Consider the following 17,210-nt stretch of genomic DNA (forward strand, 5'->3'; position numbering starts at 1 on the left):
TTTCAGAGCTGTTTTTCAAGTCCTTTTGTCTTTAGAAGATTCTGCATATCAATCAACAAATGCAAGCCTTCATCTCCCAGAGAGTTGTAATCCTCTCTTTTAAGGGTGCCCCTTAAGGTGGACTTATCTAAAACAACATTTTGCCAGAATGACCATTACAATTCAAATTATACAAAAGCTCATCTATGTTTCTTTTCTTTTCTCTTTTTTTTCTTAATATTTATTTATTTATTGGAGAGAGTGTGTACCCATGAGTGGGGGAGTGGCAGAATGAGAGGGAGAAAAGCAGACTCTCCCTTGAGCTTGGAGCTTGGTGAGACTGGATCTCAGGACTCCAGATCTGAGATGATGACCTGAGCCCAAATCAAGCGTCCAATGCTTAACCAACTGAGCTACCCAGGTACCCTTTGCCTGTTTTTCAAGAAACGCACAAGGTGTTGGTTCAAAGGGACCAGGTAGAGCCTATCTTGCCTTTGGATTCCTTAAGATGTCCTTACGGGGCCCTGTTTTCCAATAGCTATTCTAAAATACCAGGAATCATGTGTTTTCCAACCTTTTGAACAGGATGGGTGACTTACCAGGAAGCTTCAAAGACCAAAAACAAAAGGAGTAATCACTGGGAAGCGTGATGCCTTCATAAAAACAAAAAGAGATCTTAAATAAGCCCAGAGAGCTCACAATAAAAAGTGGATTTCAATATCCAGGAAAGATACACCCTCAAACTCCAGGGTCAGCAAGAAAGCAATTAGCTCAATGGCTTTTGTAGATATTGGCACCTGTTTGTCACCAACCTCTGAGTTGTGGGGGTCTTCTCTGGAGACCTCTTCTTTGACACCATTTTAATGTCAACCTTAAAATAGCCAGTTGTTTTACCAGCAAAATGAGTTTCTCCAGGAATAGCAGAGGAATTGCAATTTGGGACAAGCAAACTATGGCAAACCAATGGTGAGTCCAAAGAGACAAAAGGAAGATCAGCTTTTATTAAGTTTTAGGAGAAATGTGGGGAGGGTTGTTTTGAACAAAAGTTCATTGAAGAAGGATAAGAACTTGAGGTTGTGACAATTTCTCACTGGCTGCAAGCAATGGTTAGTTCTTGTTGCTGGGGCTGAATGAGATCTTCTTTTTCTTAAAAGCAGGTGATAAAATTCCTGTGAAGATGTCTCATATTGTCAAGGTAAGAATACTCTTCCTTCTGCTTGTTATGCGGGCTGCAAGGAATGGTAAAAGCGTGAGCGCTCCCCCTTCCAGGGCTTGCTGGCTTCCTTCCTTCCTTCCTTCAGAGAGAGGGAGAGACAGCGAGTGCATGAGTGAGAGAACATATAGGAGGAGCAGGGGAGGACAGAGGGAGAATGAGAAACAGACTATCCACTGAGTAGGGAAACTGATGTAGGACTCGATCCCAGGACTCTGGGATCACAACCTGGGCCAAAGACAGATGCTTAACAGCCTGAGCCATCCAGGCACTCCCTGACTCCATTTTAAATGAGGTTTACTTTATTCATTTTCACAGGGAAAAGGTATATGAGGACCCACAAGCCCTAGCCTACCCAATGGGCAATAACCCCTTTGAAGGCAGAGATAGGTGACTGGACAGCCTTGGCAAGGCAGGGCTGGGAGGGCTGGCCAGGGTATTCTCTAATAAGAGACTCCTGGGAGACCCGTTATCTGGGAAAGCTCTGGACCCCACAGGCAGCAAGTCCAAATGGCAAGGGACTGTCTCCAATTTGCAGTTACTGCCCCAGGGTGATGTTTGCTGAGGGTATCTTCCACAGTGAACCTATGCAGGTATTTGGGGTCAAGATCCAGCTGCCCTGGCCTGCTGGGCCCTGGCTTCTGGAGGTTGGCTGAAGGGCTTCCAACTCCAGGTGCCTTGACAGCACAGTTCAGGGGAGCTGGGAATCTGTAACTTGGCGAGAGTCAGGAGAGGCTGGGTTATAGGAGTAGGCTACTGGAGGTTCAAGGCATTTGCCTAAATCCAAGTCCTAATGTCCACAAATGCACTTGTGGTGTCAAGTCCAGGCTACCACTAACACGCCGACTGAGTATATTGATAATTTTGAGTTAAAGTTAAATTGAGTTAAAAATACCCATTGCAAGTATAATACCCAGACTTCACTTTGTCTCCACAAAGCAAAAAACAAGTCTCCCACGTAAAATGTACCTTCCCTTTACCAGGTGGTAGAGACATCAGTATCACCAGAGATCTGGAATTCAGAGTTAGGAAGTCTGGGTAAACCCCTTGTTACTTTTACTAATTTTACTACCCCAGCTCAAATTCTGTTATATTTGCAAGCTTCAGTTTTAAAGAAATTCTAAGTTTTCTTTGTACTATCAACTCATCACTGATGTGTTATTTCTGTGTCTAAGAAAAGTCTCGTAGCTGCCCACCTTGGTGGTTTCCTTGGATCTCAGTGTTAATATTAGGCCTCTCTGTGCACAGAATTAAACTTTTTCTCTTTTTAATCTGGGTCTTGTCAATTTAATTCTTAGATCACCTGGAAGAATCTTCCAGGGTAGAGCATACTTTTTCTCCTCAACAGCTGGCAGAGTTGGCAGGATACACGCTAATTGGCTGGACACTGCTATGGCTGAGAGATGATGGGGCATCTGACAAAAGCTGGCGGAAGGTAAGAATCTCCACCACCACATCATCTCCTGGATCTCTGCCGGCACGGGCTAAATTTAGATAAGCAGGAGGAAATATTTGTGGACCTAGTTCCTTGGCTTTAAGGACTCTGGTGACGTTGGTACAGTTCATTTGGCTTGAGAGATCCTTTTCCAATGAGAGATGGCCATGGTTTTTCATTGTCCTTGTCTTTTGTGTCATTTGTCATAAAAAGAATTACCACAGAAAATAACACAGGCAGAAGTCCAATCAGCCTGCTGTTGGAATTGGCCTCACAGACTGGTGAGTCCACAATTATCATCGTACCTGTGTCTGTTTAGACCAACTTTGCCATGGGTGCTCTGTGTAAAAGCCGGAAGAGGTTTTCCTTTTGTCTTGTTTTACGTCCTAAGAGCTTTGGTTTGTGACTAGTGAGAATATTACCTCTGGTAATATTCTCAAAAAGATGTAATTACCAGAGTGCATCTTTGTGGTCTATCAAGTCGTATAGGGTTCTGAGACTCAGTTACCAAGCAGTACTCATTGTCTGGCCATGCCAGCAATCAGGGGAGTGTGTTCTAAGAGGTCCCAGCCCATAAAGGACATTTGTCAACATAACCTCCCTTAGTGATGGAAAAATCTCATTACGTAGTGTCTGTCCTATGTTGCAGATTAGTGGGTCCATGACTAGAGATGTCTCACATTTTTGTAGGAGACTGAACACACTGTTTTCTCCCACCATCTTTACTGCCTGTGCAATGAAGGCCTTTGCTGTGTTAGACGATTTGGGGGAGTAAAATTCTGGGTTACGGGGGATGCATCATTTATTCCCTCTGTAGGGATGTGTCAGTGGTCTAAGCCTGGAAAGTTGCCTCCATGTCTTCCCATAAAAGTGCTTATTGGTTTGAGTTACTGTCGAGATTAATAAGATCCTATTCATTGCCAGATGTTGGATGCTTTATATTGGCTATATTTGGAAGAAAAAAAAAATCTGTACAGGAAATTTCCAGTTGTCTTATTCATATAATGGTTAGCTTTTGGGACTCTGTTGAAGATATGAATAAACAAAAATTAGACTGATGACAAATATTAATGTTTATATTAATATAAATTCCCCTTCTCAGACTCTGGCCCCATTTGCCTATTTTAATTTCCCTTTCCTAACAAGTTGTACAAAGAGCACTCTGACCTAATCTCAAAGTCAAAGTATATAGGTTATTCATGTAAATGCTGGAAAGCAAGGAATAAAATTAACAAAAGCAACCATGACTGGCTTTGCTCCTACTTTAAAGGGCTCTGTAATTTATTTTTATTTTTATTTATTTCTTTTTTGCTTATGTAACGCCAGATGTAAGTGAAATCATATGGCGTTAGTCTTCCACTGTGAGATTTACTTCACTTAGCAGAAGAGCCTCTTGACCAATCATGCCATCATTAGTGGCACGATCTTATTCTTTTTTGTGGCAGAGTAATATGCCATTATAAGTATATACCACATCTTCCTATCTATTCCTCTATCGATGGATTCTTAAATTGCTTCCGTATCTTGGATATTGCAAAAGAAAATGAAGTGGCAATAAACTTAGGAGTGTGTATATCTTCTTGAAGTCATCTTTTGCATCCCTATGAGTAAATACCCAGGAGTGGAATCCCTGGATCCTGGGGTATGTATTTACTCACTTTGTGCAGAGTCACCATAGTCTTTTCCACTGCCCTTGCACCAATTTACATACCCGCCAGGAGAGAACAGGGGTTCCCTTGTGTATATCATTGCAAACACTTTCTATTTGTTGTATGTTTGATCCTATCCTGTGTGCTTGGTGTGAGGTGGTATTTCATGGGGTTTCCTAGTGGGTCTTCTTAATGATATCTGATGTTGAACATCTCTTCCTAGGTCTGTTGGCTAGCTGACTCTCTCCCTTGGGGAGAAAAAAAAAAAGAACACTAGGTCCAATTATTCACAAAGTATTTTGGGGTTTTTTGGTGTTGGGTTGTACTAGCATGTCCTACAGTTTGGATATTAATCCCCTACGGTGTGTATCAGTTGCAAAGCACTTCTGCCGTTCAGCAGGGTACCTTTCATTTCATTGATGTTTCCCTTTGTTGGACAAAAGCTTTTCATGCCAGTGTGCTCTTACCCGTTTATGTTTGCTTTGTTTTCTCTTACTTGGGGAGACCTATCTAGAAAACTGCTCTGGCTGTGTGCAAGAGATTACTGCCTACCTCTACTTGAGCAAGCTTGATGGTTTCAGGGGTCACCTTGGGGTCTTTTTCCACTTTGGGTTTGTTCTTGCACATGGTGGTAGAATATTGTCCACTGTCCTTTTGCACGCTGCTGTCCAGTTGCCACATGATGAACATGCTGTCTTTCCCCCCTTGTCTATTCTTGTCAATTTTGTCCTAGACTAATGGACGATATAATGGTGGGTTTGTTTCTGGGTTCCGTAGGTGGTTCCTTGTATCCATGTGTTCCCTTGTTTGTGCCAGGACCATATTCTTCTGATTATGTACAGATTTTGAGCATATCAGGAAATCAGGGATGGTGATAGCTCCCCCTCTGTTCATCTTCCTCAAGATTGCTTTGGCTCTTTGGGGTCTTTGGTGATTTTATACTCATTTTAGAATTACTTATTGTAGTTCTGTGAAAAATATGATTGCTTTTTTAATAGGGATCACATTAAGTCTGTTGATTGCTTTGGGTGGAGCAGACATCTTGACACTATTGATTCTTCCACCATGGGTGTTCTCTCTCTGTTGATTTGTGCTATGTTCAATTTCTTTCATCTGTGTTTTATGGTTTTCAGAGTAGAGTTCTTTCCCTTTCTTGGTTACATTTCTGCCTTTTTTAGTGTTTTTGGGTTTTTAGGTTCTAATGAAATGGGATTGTTTTCTTTATCTCTTTCTTACCTCCTTATTCTTAGGTAGAAACTCAGTGAATTTGTGGGTATTAATTTTATATTCTGCATTTTTACTGAATTTATTTATCAGTTTAAAGAGTTCTTTGATAGTCTTTAGATTTTCTGTATTTGATATCATGTCTTTTTAAATATAGTTCTACTCACTTTTACTTCCTATGGCTTTTCTTTTTCTTGTCTGATTGCCATTGCCAGAACTTCCAAAAGAACTTCCAGCAATCTGCTGAGAAGAAAATAGATCAGTGTGAACATCATTGTCCATTTCTGATTATTTTAGTTCTTTTCTACTGAGGGCAATATCATGTGTGGTTTTGCATATGTTTCCTTCAGTATGGTGAAGTATGTTTCTTCTAAACTTACTCTGTTTAGAGTTTTTATCACAAACAAGTATTGAATTTTGTTAATTTTTTTTTTGCATCAGTTGTAGTGATCCTGTGTATTTTATCCTTCCCCTTTTATGTGTTGTATCACACTGAATGCTTTGCAATATTGTACTCTCTTTGCATCCCTTTAATAAATTCCCTTTGTTCTTTTTAATGGTTCTTTCAGTGTATTGTCGAATTTGTTTTGGTATGGATTTTTCCATCTATGTTCATCAGGGATATTGGTCTGAAGTTTTCCGTTTCTGTATAGAAATAGAAATAGAAAACTCTGTGTGTGTGTGTGTGTGTGTGTGTGTGTGTGTATGTTTTGGTTGGGGGGGGTTTTTGGTCTTTGTAGACAAAATCTTGGTCAAATTTTGGTCAAGAGTGATTTTGATCTCTAGAGTGATTCCAGAATTTGTCCTTTGGTTTCTATGTAATATACTGATTTAAAAGTTAGACATTGTGCTCTGGGTGGCTCAGTCAGTTAAGTGACTCCCTTCAGCTCAAGTCATGATGCTGGTGTTCCAGGACTATAGTCCCACATTGGGCTCCTTGCTCAGTGGGGAGTCTGCTTCTCTCTTTGACCCTCCCCCCACCCATGCTGTCTCTCTCTCTCTCACTATCTACCAAATAAATAAATAAAATCTTAAATGAAAGTTAGGTATTAAAATTTAGGTATTTTAAAATTTAATGTTTTGTTTGCTTTATAGTAATTTTATTTTAAAAAATTGTTTTACATCATTAGTTTTTGACATAATGGTCAATGATTCATTAGTTGCGTATAACACCCAGTGTTTTTATTTGCATTTGGTTAGCATTAATGTTAAATTAGCTTCAAGTGAGGAACATACTGATGTAACAGCTCTTGACATTACACAGTGTTCATAAGTGCATCTCTCATCTGTTATCACAGAATGCTATTTCAGTACCATTGACTATATTGCCTATGCTATACTTTAGTTTTCATGACTTTTTATATCATAATGAAAGTTTTAACCTCACATTTTCTTCACCCATTTTTCCCTTCTCACTCTCCTCATTTCCGTCCATCACCAGTTTTTTGTGTTTATGAATTTCCTTCTGTTTGTTTGCTTTCTTGTTCATTTTTTTGATGTTGAGATTCCATGTATAAGTAAAACCACATGGTATTAGTCTTTGTCTGATTTATTTCACTTAACATAATACCCTATAGTTCCATCCATGTCGCAAATGGGACATTCTCATTTTCTTTTATGGCTGAGTTACATTCCTGTGTGTATGTATGTGTATTTATGTATGTGTATGTGTGTGTGTGTGTGTGTGTGTGTGTGTGTATAGATATACACATAAAACATCTTCCTTATCCATTTATTTATGGATGGACACTTATATCACTTCCATATGTTATCTATTGTAAGTAATGTGGCAATAAACATAGATATACCTAAATCTTTTGGAATGTGTATTTTTGTTTTCTTTGTGTAAATACCTAGGAGTGGAGTTGCTAAAATATGCTATTTCTCTTTTTAATGTTTTGGGGGGACCACCATACATTTTTCACAGTTTTATAATGTACACTTCTATCAAGTGTGCATGAGGCTTCCCTTTTTACACATCCTGGCCAGCCCTTGTTATTGCTTCTTGATCCTAGCTAGTGTGACTGGTATGGGATTATACCTGATTCTGGTTTCACTTTGTATTCCCTTAATGATTAATGATGTTGAACATCACTTTGTATTCCCTTAATGATTAATGATGTTGAACATCTTTGCATTTGCATGTTTTTGTTGTCCAGTTGGATGAGTTCTTTGGAATAATGCCTATTCAGGTCTTCAGCCCATTTTTTAATTGATGTATTTGGTTTTTTGTGTTGAGTTCTATACTTTCTTTACAGATTTTGAATATAAGCTTCTCTGAGAAATCATTTGTAAATATATTTTGCCATTTAGTAGGTTGCCTTTTGGATTGTTGATGGTATTGTTTGTTTTGTTTTGTTTTGGAGCATATTCCGAATAGTATTTGTTTGTTTTTTTCTTATTTCTTCTGCCTAAAAAGGCATATGTAGAAAAATGCAGCTAAGGCTAATGGCCATGGATTACTATCCATGTTTTCTTTTAGGAGTTTAATGACTCCAGGTCTCATATTTAGTCCTTTAATCCATTTTGTGCTTATGTTTGTTTATGATATAAAAAATGGTTCCATTTGTTCCATTCTTCCTTGTGCAGTTTACTGAGGAGACTGTCTTTCCCATTGACTATTCATGCCTCCTTTGTTGTACGTTAATTTATCTTAGAGTTATGGGCGCTTCCTCTCCTGTTCCATTGTTTCATGTGTCTGTGTTCCTGTATTGCACTCTTCTGATGGCTATACATTTGTCATAGATTTTGAAAACAGTGATTGTGTTACTTCCAGCTTTGTTTTGGCTCTTTAGCATGTTTGGCAATTTCCATACACATTTGTAATTCATTTATTCCAGTTCTTTGAAAAATACTATTATAATTTTAATGGAGATTACATTGAATCCATAGTTTGCTTTTTGTAGTGCGGAATTTTAAAATTATTAGTACTTGTCAACTAGGGGTATATTATATCTATTTCCATTAGTTGTGCTCTCTTTAGTTTCTTTCATCAGTGTTTTATAGTTTTCAGAGTAGAAACCTTTGTGGTTAAGTTCATTTCTAGGTAATTTTGTCTTTCTGGAGGAACTGTTAATTTTTGTGTGTGTGCAATTTCTGTCTCCCCTACTTTGTTCTCAGTGTATTTTGAAACACAACAGACTTATGCATATTAATTTTGTATCCCACAACTTTACTTATGCATTTGTTCATTCTCATTGTTTTTTGGTGGAATATATATATATATATATATATATATAAATTGTGTCTCCTGCAACTATGACAGCTTCTTTCTTATAAGGCTGGATTTTTTAAAAAATTATTGTACGATTGCTGTTTATAAGAGTTCCAGTACTCTTCTGAATTAAAGTGATGAGTGTGGATATACTTGTCTTGTTTCTGATTATAGAGAAAAAACTTTCAGCTTTTCTTCCTTTGGTATTATGTTTTGTTGTGTGTTTTTCTTATATGGCCTTTATTATGTTATGTTTCTCTATACCCACTATTTTGAGAATTTTTATCTTGAACAAATGTTGAATTTTGTCAAATATTTTTGTGCATTTTGTGAGATGATCATATGGTTTTTATCCTTGCTTTTGTGTTAATGTGTTGTATTAGATTGATTAATTTGGAATATTGAATCTTTTTTTGTCCTGGTAATAAACGCCATTTGATCGTTGGGAATCATTTCTTTAATATGATTTGGAATTCAATTTGGTAATAATAATTATTTGGTAATATATTTGCATCTGTGGTCATTAAGGGCATTAACCTGCTGTTCTCTTTTTCTACTGTGTATTTGTCTTGTTTAGATATTAGGGCATTGCTCACCTTGCAGAATGAATTTAAAACTTTGCTTCCTCTTTTTTTTTTTTTTTTTAATTTTTTTTACTAACTTGATCAAAGTATGCATTAACTCTTCTTCAGATGTTGGGAAAATTCAACTGTGAAGTGATCTGTCCTGGACTTTTGCTTCTGGGAGGTTTTTTGGTTTTGTTTTTTCTCTACTGATTGTATTTCCTTTTTTTGTAATTTGTTAAATTTTCTATTTCTTCCCAGTTTAATTTTGGAAGATTTATGTGTTTCTAGGTATTTATCTATTTCTTCTAAGTTGTCAATATTTCTGAGATTTAATTTTTCCTATTTTCTTACAAATCCTTTATTCTCTGTGTTGTCTGGTGATGTTTCTCCCTTTCCTTCCCTCGTCCCTTCCCTCTGTCCTTCCTTCCTTCCTTGTGATTTCTGTTAAAGATTTATCAATTTTATCTTTTCAAACAGCTCCCCTTTTTATTAAACTTTTGTTTTTTTAAGCATCTTTTTGTTTCTGCTTTAGTTTTTATTGTTTTCTTTTTTCCACTAATTTGGGGACCTTTTGTTTTTCAAGTTCTGTTAGGTGCATGGTTCAGTTCTGAGATTTTTCTGTTTCTTGAAGAAGGCTTGTATTGCTATTAACTTTCCCCTTAGAACTACTTTTGAGGATGCCTGGGTGGCTCAGTTGGTTGGGTGTCTGCCTTCGCTCAGGTCATGATCCTGGGGTCCTGGGATCAAGTCCTGCCTTGGGCTCCTTGCTCAGCATGAAGCCTGCTTCTCCCTCTGTCTGCCGCTCCCTCTGTTTGTGCTTTCTCTCTCTCTCTGACAAAGAAATACATAAAATCTTAAGGAAAAAACAAACAAACAAACAAAACAAAACAAAAACAAGGGTGCCTGGCTGGAAGACTGGTGTCAGTCTGTTAAGCCTCTGCCTTCAGCTCAGGTCATGATCTCAGGGTCCTGGGATCGAGTTCTGCATTGTCTGCTTCTCCCTCTCCCTCTGCCTGCTGTGCTCCCTGCTTGTACTCTTTTTCTCCTTGTGTCAAATAAATAAATACAATCTTTAAAAAATAAAAATGGACACCTGGGTGGCTCAGTGGGTTAAGCCTCTGCCTTCTGCTCGGGTCATGATCTCAGGGTCCTGGGATCAAGTCCCGCATCGGGCTCTCTGCTTGGCAGGGAGTCTGCTAACTCCTCTCTCTCTCTCTCCGCCTGCCTCTCTGCCTACTTGTGATCTCTCCCTGTCAAATAAAAAAAAAAAATAAAAAAAAAAGTTTTGCTTTGTTGAAAATATTTGTATCATTTTGTTTCCATTTTCATTAGTCTCCATGTAATTTTTAATTTCTTCTTTTGATTTCTTCATTGACCCATCTTTTTTTTTTAGTATCATATTTAACCTACATGTGTTAGTATTTTATGTAGTTTTCTTGTAATTCATTTGTAGTCATACTGCTATCATCAAAAAAGATGCGTGATAGGATTTCAGTCTTCTTAAATTTTTGAGGCTTGTTTGTGGCCTAATATGTCATCTATGCTGGGGAATGTATCATGTGCACTTGAAAAAATATGTCATCTATTGTATTTGGATGGAATGTTCTGAATATACCTGTTAACTCTTTGTAGTATAATGTGTTTTTCCGAGCCACAGTTGGCTTAATTTCTGTTGGCTTTTCTGTCTGGATTATCTATCCTTTGTTTAGTGTTAAAGTCCCCTACTGTTATTATATTACTGTCAGTTTCTCCCATTATGTCTTTTAATATTGCTTTAAGTTTTCAGGTGCTTCTATGTTGGCCTTATATATATTTATAATTTTTAGGTTCTCTTATTTTATTGATCATTTTATCATTATGCAATGCCCTTCTCTGTCTTTTGCTACAGTCTGTTTTTTTTTTTTAAGATTTTATTTATTTATTTGACAGAGAGAGATTACAAGTAGACAGAGAGGCAGGCAGAGAGAGAGAGAGAGAGAGAGAGAGGGAAGCAGGCTCCCTGCTGAGCAGAGAGCCCGATGCGGGACTCGATCCCAGGACCCTGAGATCATGACCTGAGCCGAAGGCAGCGGCTTAACCCACTGAGCCACCCAGGCGCCCCTGCTACAGTCTGTTTTAATGTCTATTTTGTCCAATGAAATATTTTGTCCAATCCAGTATTGTTAGCCTAGATTTTTTCCCTTCCATTTGCATGAAATATTGTTTTTGGTGCCTTCACCTTCAGACTGTATGGGTTTTCAGGTTTAAAGTGATTCCCTTGTAGATTGCATATAGATGGGTCTTTTTTTTTTTCTTTTTCTTTTTTTTTATCCATTCAGTTACCTTATTTCTTTTGATTGGAACATTTAGTCCATTTATTTTTAATGTAATTATGGATAGGCATGTACTTATTACCATTTTAGTAATTATTTTCTGAATGTTTTGTAGTTCTTTTCTGTTCCTTTTCTTGCTCTCCTTTTTGTGGTTTGATGGCTTTAGTGTTATGCTTTGATTCCTTTCTTTCTTTTTTTTTTTTGCGTATCTATTCTAGGCTTTTGATTTGTAGTTACCATAAATAACATTTCATGCATATGGCAGTCTATATTAAGTTGATGTTGCTTAAGTTCAAACACAAAAAAAGCACTAAATTTTTACTACCCTTCAACGTTTCATGTAAATGAGGTCATATTTTACATCCTTTTATTTTGTGTACTCCTTGTCTAATTTTAGTACATCTAATTGATTTTACTACTTTTGTTTTAACCTCCATACTTGCTTTATACCTAATTAATCTACCACCTTTACTATATATTTGTTTTCACTAGTGATTTTTTTTTTCTTTCATAATTCTCATTCTTCTATTATGGTCCTTTCTTTCCACTTTAAGAATTTCTTTAATGTTTCTTATAAGCCTTATTCAGTGGTGATGAATGCCTTTAACTTTTGTTTGTCTGAGAAACACCTCATCTTTCCTTCAATTCTGAATGATAACCTTGCAGGGATACAGTATTCTTATTTGTAGTTTGTTTTTCTTTCAGCACTTTGAATATATTATGCCACTCCTTTCTGGTCTACAAAGGCCAGAAAAGAGGTTATGGGTTTTCTGTTGTATCACTTGTATGTTAATGTTTGCTTTTCTCTTGCTGTTTTTAAGATTCTCTTGTTGTCATTAATTGTTGACATTTTAATTATGCATCTTGCTGTGGACATCCTTGGGTTCATCTCGTTTGGGACTTTCTCTGTTTCCTGGGTCTGGATGTTTGTTTCCTTTACCAGATTAGGAAAATTTTCAGTTAAGATTTTCTTTCTTTCTTTCTTTTCTTTTCTTCTCTTTTTTTCTTAAGATTTTATATATTTATTTGACAGAGACACAGTGAGAGAAGGAACACAAGCAGGGGGAGTGGGAGAGGAAGAAGCAGGCTTCCCGCTGAGCAGGGAGCCCCATGCGGGGCTTGATCCCAGGACCCTGGGATGACCTGAGCCAAAGGCAGATGCTTAGGTGACTAAGCCACCAAGGTGTTACAGTTATGATTTCTTCAAATAAATTTTCTGCCCACTTCTCTCTTCTCCTTTTGGGATCTCTATAACATGAGTGCTGTTATGCTTGATGATGTTAACAGAGGTCCCTCAACCTAGTTTCATTTACTATAATTTTTCTTTATGCTGTTCAGCTTGGTTGTTTCCATAATTGTCTTCTGGATTAATGATCCATTCTTCTGCATCTTCTAATCTGTGGTTGATTCTCTCTAGTTAAATTTTATTTCATTTATTCTTTAGCTCTAACTGGTCATTAAAAAAATTTTTTTATCTCTTTGAAGTTCTCAGAGCTCATCCACTCTTTTTTTTTTTTTTTAAGATTTTATTTATTTATTTGACAGACAGAGATCACAAGTAGGCAAAGAAGCAGGCAGAGAGAGAGAGAGGAGGAAGCAGGCTCCCCGCTGAGCAGAGACCCTGGGATCATGACCTGAGCCAAGGCAGAGGCTTTAGCCCACTGGCCACCCAGGCGCCCCCATCCACTATTTTCTCAAGTCCAGTGAGTATCTTTATGGATAGGACTTTAATCTATCAGGCCTATTGATTATCTCCATTTTGTTTTGCTCTTTTTCTGCAGTATTGTTTTGTTCTTTCTTTGGGAGATCTTTGTTTTCTCCTTTTCTCTGTGTTTGTTTGTGTTTTTCATATGTATTAGATAGATCAGCTATGTCTCCTGGTCTTGACAGTCACGAGGACGTGTAGAACAGGTTCTGTGGTACCCTGTAGTGCAGTTCCCCTCGTCACCAGAATCAGGTGCCCCAAGGGTATTCCTTGCATGGACTGCCTGCACCCTTTTGTGTGTCTGTACTGTGATTGCTGTAGACATGCTAGTGGGTGGGGCTTAGCTGCAGCCCAGCTTGCTGTAATGACCCAATTTCTTTACTTCAGGTGCTGGGGCAGGGTTTGCTCCCTGTGCTGATGAGAAGCCCCGCTGTAGTCCCTGTGGGATTGCTGGTGGGTGGGGCTGGTACTCAGCCTGTCTGTAATTAGCCTCTACAACACTGCAGATACATCAATGAGCAGGCTTCATCTCTGTACAAACAAAGAGCCCCAGCTGTTGGAACTGCAAGTGTGCTGGTATGTGGGGTTATCTCTTCTGCCTCAGAGCAGAATCCCTTTGAAGGGCCCTCATCCCAGCCAGAGATACCTGCCAGGTGTGGCCTTTGGAGAGGTGTATTTTCTAGGGCCTCACAGAATGTTTACTCGAGACTTTCAATTGGTTGGTATATATTCCCAGACAGTGGGAACTCCAAAGGGTAAAGCCCAGTCAGGTGAAATTGGGGTTCAGTGGTGTTTCAGTCCACAGTGCTGCTGCTGCAAACTCTCCTGGGTGTAGGCACTCTAGTTTATATTCAGAGTCCTCATTAGCTGGTCCCAATGTTTAAACATTCTGACAGCATTTTTCAAAGAAATAAAGGCTGTGTCTTGAGTCTCTATCCATCTAAACTCCCTGCTCTTCCTCTTTATTTCACAAATGTGTTTCAGTATTATCCCCATAGGTGGTATGGCATGTAGCCAATATCCAAATAGTTCCTATCAGTGTGAGCTGCTGCTTTTGTGGTAGGAGTTGATACACTATCTTTATTGTTCATGACTGGGTGTGGTGTTTTTATGCCTTCAGAGGACCACATTTTGCCTAGAACTTTTACTGTAGCCTGGGGTCTTTGGACCTTACCTGGGTCAGTTTTCCATTTTCTGAGTGGAAGGGATTCAGTTCACTCTATTTTGGCTCTGGTTATCGCCATAAATAAGGATGCCCTCAATCTATAGGAAATACTGGGTTTTGTGTGTGTTTTCATCAAAGGTCTGGATGTCTCGTGTTGGAAGGTTGTGGGCCATTCCTGGACTGCTAAGGTATCCCTGTGGCACCCCAGCAAACTGATCTCCTCTGCCTTCTCATGGAAATGCAGTCATGGGTTGGCTCTCCTCATCCACTGGGATAGCCAAGAACATGCCACCTAAGTGTCTCACCATGTCATGGGGTCTGGATTCAGTGTGCTATTGGTTATGATAATTCCTATATCCTGGAGTGCTCCCTGAGTTTGGGGAGAGTGTTTGAGAGTGTTTCAGGCCTTATCATCTAATGTGAAATGATATGGCTTGTCTGGCTTCTTAACAGTTGAGACTGGGTTAGAATGTAGTAGGCACATGAATTTGTTCCCGTCAGAGTTCCTGAAGGTTTTCCTGATTTTGAGTATGTTCTGTTACATAGAGTATGATCTGTTACATCCATGCCAGGAATGTTTTCTGTAATGGGAAACTATAAGTCATAGTCACAGTATGTAGTCTATGTAGTATTTTTATTTATAAAGGGTTTATAGTGATAAGGCCAACATAACCTATGCAGCACTGCCTCCATGGGCCAGGAGGGCTCAGCGGTGTGTTCTACTGTAGTTACAGGTGTCTCATCTAGTAACGGAATTAGGTTTTATAAAGGGGTTGGTATTGACAGTAAATGGGTTAATGGGTCTATGCTCTAAAAAACTGGTTGTTTCCATTTCTCTGACACTGTTTTGGTTTCTGGTGTGTCTATTGGTTTCTATCTTTATAATTTTGTTTAAGTGGGGTGGTCTAAATGGTTTATATGGCCAAAAGGGCCTTGGAGATTTAGGTCTACAGAGTCTTCTTTGATGGGGTCTGTTTATGTTAGGTGTAGACCTGTTTTATTTCTATACGTGAGTGTTAAAGATAAAGCTTTTATCTTGACTTAGTTCCTCAGCGGTTTTTATCAAGTCAATCAGTTCCCAGTGTTTCTGGCACCTGCAAATACTGTAAACAATGCTTTCTTGCCTGCGGGGGTATGACTTTTAGGACGACTTTCTTTAAATTTGTTCTGCGGCTTCTGCATAGAGTGGTGAAGGTGTCTGTCTTCTATTATAAATCATAGTCAGTAGCCCTATTTCATTATTGTCTTAGCTTCCCATGCTGTTTCCCAAAGAAAGGTTTGAAAGAAAAATATATTACATATGGGCCATTGTAATCATTGTAATCTTTAGGCAGCTGCTACCCAGCCCCCCCCCCAAAAAAATCCCTGTAAATTGGTAATATATTCTTCAAATGCTTGAGGGTTTTGATTAAATTTAGCATCAGCAACAATGGACCCAAGCTGCATGATCTCTGTAAGGATAAGGTTTTGTCTTCCTTTGGACCCTAACTTTCATACAACCGGATTTATGGGTCCAGATCTGTTTGTTGGAATTCCATTTTAGTTTTTGTCATTTCTTACCTATTACATTCTCTCCTTTCTATCACTCTGGTGATGTAAAGTACCATTTGTTGTAGTTTTGTCTATTTTCCTGGGCCTAGCCTCTAGTAAGTTAGTTACCAGGGTGAAAAGGGTTAAAGTATTCATTGTCCTTAAGGCGTGGGTTGGTGCTTTTAGGAACAAAAGGATCTGAGTTTCTTCTTTCTCTGGAAATTCCTTTTTGTCCTAGTACTTTTTTGTCTATTGGCATGTTACTTCGGCCTTCTAATAAGTTCACCAAAAAAATTTTTTTATTGCTTTTTAAAAATACAGGCTATAACTCACTTCATTGGTGATCAGGCCAACATCTGGAGTTTCCTTAATTATAAGTTTTGTCTGAATTAAGTCTTCAGTAGGTCTCCCCAGATCCTCAGAAGATAATGTATAGTGCATTGTACTCCTACACAACCTCTTGGGCAATTTTGGTAGAGTTAGTGAGGCACATTTGCTACTGCCTTCCTATATTTCTGTTTAGTGTTCAATGACATATTTTATTATACAGAGACATCATAGAGCATTCCAAGTGGTTTATAATATGGTAAAGCAATATTAGTTGTTGTGGCCAGTATTAGTATACAAACTGTAACAGTTCCATAAATTTTGTCTATTCAAAGGCTGTTTGTAATTTCAGTAGAATGCCATAGGTGGTAAACAGGGTATTAAAAGTTCATCAGTCCAGTTTGGGCCGTACTGTAGTTCGATCAACTATACATGTAGTGTAATTTGTCAACCTGTATTTCAAATTTGGCACAGAGTAGGATCTGGCCTAGAGGACCCACCATTTTTAATTATCATCTTGGGGAGTGGGTTGCCAATTCTGTTGTTTTGTTTTTTGGTAGGCTAACTGATGCTCAGAGACTGAGTTTGTCTTTCCCAACAATTTATTTAACACAGGTTCACTCTGGAACTTTGCAAGCTAAAAGCAAGTAAGATAATGTCTTTCAATAGGCCAATGAGGAAATTACAGACTCCAAGCCAACTACCATTCCAGGCAAGGCGGAATAAAGTCCAATTTAATTGAGATGTACCTTTACAGGAAATGGTACCTGGGAGAGGTGGCTTAGCCAGTTGAAAGCTATGTCCAGTGGCCAGGGGACAAGAAAATGTCCCCTGTAGCTAGTGCACAGTGCTAGGGAACACCAGTGCTGATGGTGATGGGCAAGCTCTGCA

At 38.5% G+C, this 17,210-nt stretch overlaps 1 long non-coding RNA gene across 6 annotated transcripts in view; it reads right to left on the bottom strand.

Moving 5' to 3' along the window:
• Positions 1–946: 946 nt before the first annotated feature.
• The window catches only part of LOC122908639, a 51,598-nt gene continuing 35,334 nt past the window's right edge, over positions 947–17,210 (bottom strand). For 5 of the 6 annotated variants that reach the window (XR_006384997.1, XR_006384994.1, XR_006384996.1 and 2 more), the window contains one exon: positions 947–1,274. This is a non-coding gene — a long non-coding RNA (uncharacterized LOC122908639). Of the gene's footprint in view, positions 1,275–5,667; positions 5,744–17,210 lie in introns of all 6 variants that reach the window. The other variant, XR_006384998.1, reaches the window with a different exon arrangement.

Source organism: Neovison vison, chromosome 6, assembly GCF_020171115.1.
Source record: "Neovison vison isolate M4711 chromosome 6, ASM_NN_V1, whole genome shotgun sequence".
NCBI classification, from domain to species: domain Eukaryota; kingdom Metazoa; phylum Chordata; class Mammalia; order Carnivora; family Mustelidae; genus Neogale; species Neogale vison.